Source organism: Pocillopora verrucosa, chromosome 1, assembly GCF_036669915.1.
Source record: "Pocillopora verrucosa isolate sample1 chromosome 1, ASM3666991v2, whole genome shotgun sequence".
In the NCBI taxonomy this organism is placed as follows: domain Eukaryota; kingdom Metazoa; phylum Cnidaria; class Anthozoa; order Scleractinia; family Pocilloporidae; genus Pocillopora; species Pocillopora verrucosa.
This window is the reverse complement of record NC_089312.1, coordinates 16,501,518-16,505,434: the sequence shown is the minus strand read 5'-3', so window position 1 is coordinate 16,505,434 and position 3,917 is coordinate 16,501,518. Positions and strand designations below refer to the sequence as shown.

The 3,917-nt window shown below is 42.7% G+C and overlaps 1 pseudogene; it reads right to left on the bottom strand.

Moving 5' to 3' along the window:
* Nucleotides 1-1,092: 1,092 nt before the first annotated feature.
* On the bottom strand, nt 1,093-2,174 carry LOC136284011 (uncharacterized; annotated as a pseudogene).
* Between the last annotated feature and the right edge of the window lie 1,743 nt (nt 2,175-3,917).

Below are 3,917 nucleotides of genomic sequence, written 5' to 3'. Positions count from 1 at the left end.
TGTTGGTAGATGAAAGCTTAAGAGATACCCGCGGGTTTAAGGCGATCGATTATGCGTTTTTAGCCCCATTTACGCCTGCATTTTGAGAACTCTTTTTTTTACGTATTAAGGTCGAAGGTAGGGGTCTCCTCTGATCACGCTGGTATGAAAAAGCTTTCAGTTAAAGTTTCCATATTGTGTCTGTGAACTGACAACCTACATCTTGTAACTTGTAGCAAGAGAGAATTTCTTAACCTGTGTCATTGCAGTCGCAGCGCGCTCGAGAAAATTTGTGAAATTTACACTTACGATCGCCGTCCACACGGGTGGCCCGACCAAAAATCGATTTTAGCTTGTGCCGACGCGAAAAAAGAGAATCGGAGAATAACCAAACTATTTTTGAAACATGTCTCCTCAACCCTTCTCATGAGCGAAACTGTGAATAAAAGAGAACTTTTTTCCGATGGGAAGTCGAGAGGCCCGCGCTCAGTGAGAGCGACACTAACAACATAGTTAAAGCACTAATGCAGAAATCATCACACGCCTTTCCGATGGACGTGATAAAGCACTTCGCGTTGCTTTAGTGCGTGTATAAACGAATATGTATCGTATCAGAATATATAATTAAATAGATGCATCAAGTGTTCAAACAACTTTGAAAACTCGGTATCGTCGTCTACGCCTCTACGTATCTGTTGCACGATCTGACTTGTGTCAATACAGCAGTATTTCAGTAGGAAAGAAGTTTGTCTCAGTTGCATCAACTTTATTTACTTTGTCACACATCTATTTCATGCATGGAAGATAAATTTAGATCGGGGGTGAATGATGCTAACTGCATATAGCAAATCCAGATATAAAAGTTAAACATCGAACTGCCTCAAAATTTATTTTTCAACTCACTATCGAGTTTAAAGAGCAAATCTATAAAGGAGTACTCGAATATGAACGTAGGGTCAAGCATGATCACAAGCCTCGGTGTTTCTACAAACTTACAAGACTTAACCCCGGTCTAAAAGATGAAATATTTAGCTATGTGCTGAAATTTAATGAGCTTCATCTAAGCTCTTGGTGGTCTTTGTTCATTTATGTTCGCTATGTCAAGTATCTTCATCACGGCAGAGGGATATAATTTCCAATAATGTTGCACTGAGATGTTTGCGGAAATAAATTGAAACTCACGGTGCCACCGGCAATCCATCCAGACAACCATCTCGTTAAGAAACCTACGTCTGCTCTATGACATAGCGCGTTTCCCGGATTGTTTTCTCTCCAGAAGGCCGTGCTGCGATATCTCAATTTTCCTTTGTCACTATAAGTACAGCAAGCAGCAGTCCACATGTCTCTAGGCACGTTCACCCTGTAATCGCCGATAGTGTCTTTGTAGTTGCTGAACCCCCTTTTGCCAAAATATCTCCGTTTCGGGGATCTACGTACTGTCGATGGAATCGCACCAACCACGATAAATAACCGAACATTTGTTGCACCTTTTACGTGAGCACAGTTTTGATTTCCCCATGTAATGAGTCGGCTCTCTCAGACTCTCCAAGGGTGCGAATTAAACACTCCAAACTGGGGGACAGTCCTCAAACGTTTTCTGCGTCCACTTGCTCTTAACCAGTCCTCTTCAACTAAGTACTCACTCTTTATTTGTGTTGTGTGGCAAAGTTCTCGCTTTAAAGCATCTACGTAATCGTTATTTTGTTGTTGAAAATGAGGATTGATAAGCTGCTTTGTGAAAATTTAATTTTTGGTCGACCCCCGAGGCTCTTTCCAGTCCATTGGGCCCCATTGATCACGGTGGCTGCATAGAGAGGAATTCGGTTATTGCAGTCATACAGAATGCCTACTGCATCACCACCTTCACACAAATACGCCAGGTTTCTTTGTCCTTGCTCGACAAGCCCGAGCTGATCCACACCTGTTGGCAAGTATTGTGCTAAGTTGGGATTCGAGTTTCCCTGTGCATCATAGGCCTCCATAAAGTTGCACTGACAGGCAGCTATTCCGTTAGTACCAATCACACTACACTGTTGGCCTTTCACTTTATACAAGAAACATCCAGTCATTAAGAGGAAAAGTAACCTCGCGAATACGAGAAAACATATGATCGCAAGCTTCTATGTTTTTCAGTCTTACTGAACTTCATTCTTCATGATGCTTTCTACATCCGGTATACGCTTACAGCTGACCATTGTGATAGCATAAGGACGAAATTTTAATCAAAGGGCTATCACGATGAATAAATGAAGGTGACTAGAGGTTTGCTCAATGTTTCGTTATCAGCGCTCATTACTCTCTGTTATTGACCATAAAAAGCTGGTTTACTGAGAACAGAGTCCTCTCGATAGGGGCCAACAAATAACAAACCTGACAGTTGGCTTAATCGCAACATCTACACAATCAGTGAGAACGAACGAATCTAAATGGTCCACTTATAAATATGTGATTCCTTAGTATTGCAATACGCAACCTGTACTACGCATAACATTACCAAGAACTCCTTAGCGAAAAGCACGCGCGCATTCATATAACGTGAAGGGTTTCTTTTCTCTCAATCCTGGCATTGGATTGGCTAAAGAGGAAAGAAGGTCTTTTCCTCTTAAAGAGCGCGGTGACCAAATTTAAGAGCAAATTGATCTGGAAGGAAAAAAAGGTACAACTCAAGGCATGTAAAAAGGCGTTACTCAAAGATACAGATTGTTAACTTTTGATTCGATGTTGTTTAAAAATTGCATTATCTTTTCCAAAAGTTATATGATACATTCTTGCATGTGCTCGAGACTTCTTAACTTCTAATTTAAAAACTCTTGCTTCCAGTTACCGCAAGATTTGCTTAACCTTTTTATCATAAAAATCGAAGCAGTGTTTGGTGGAGAACATTCATGTAAAGTCTCAAAGTTTTCGTTCGTCAACTCTTATTCCTAAGGAATCGCCATAACTGACTGGCCACACTTAACAAGCGCTAGATGGGTCTTATAGCTAATGACATCTCGGCATAACTTTACAATTACTTACACCAATCAGGCTTGTACTTTTTCGACGGAGAAGCAGCTATTCATTGTCACCGACACCAGTCGAGGAGTACGATGGACCCAACGTTGATGTGACGTTATCGGACCTGACTCTCACAGTCACTCAGGTCTTGGATGTACTGGCCAACCTTGACGCGAGTAAAGCTACCGGTCCTGATGAAATCTCGGCAAGGATTTTGAAGGAGACAGTATATAAGATCACTCCATCCTTATGCGAACTATTCAGCAAGTCTCTCAGACTGGGCTCCCTTCCCATGGACTGGAAACTGGCCAACGTGGTCCCTGTATTCAAGAAGGATAATAAAGAATATGCCGAGAATTACAGGCCAATCTCGTTACTGTACCTGGTTTCCAACTTGATGGAACGCTGCGTGTTCAATTCAGTCAAAGACCGCGTATTCAGTCTGATCAATAGTTCACAACACGGTTTCATAACAGGGCGGTCGTGCGTGACGCAGTTGGTAGAGGTACTCGACTATATTGGCTCCCAACTAGACAACGGGGGCCAGGTTGATGTTATCTACCTTGATATGTCGAAGGCTTTTGATAAAGTGAGTCATCGAAAACTACTCAGGAAGCTGCGTGATTACGGTTTCAGCGGAAATCTTCTGGCCTGGCTGGAGTCTTACCTCCACGATCGGATGCAGAGGGTAACGGCACTCGGAGTGAACTCGCAGGCTCTTCCAGTGACACCAGGAGTCTCTCAGGGGTACATATTGGGCCCTATGCTATTTCTCCTATATGTGAATTCTCTCCCTGGTGCTATAAATTATAACCACGTCTCTGCCTTTGCTGATGACACAAAGATCTTCAAGTCCATAAGTCTCCATCTGACGCTGCAATACTACAGGATGACCTAAGCAGCCTCGCCAGTTGGTCGTCCTCGGCCTGCCTGATGTTCAA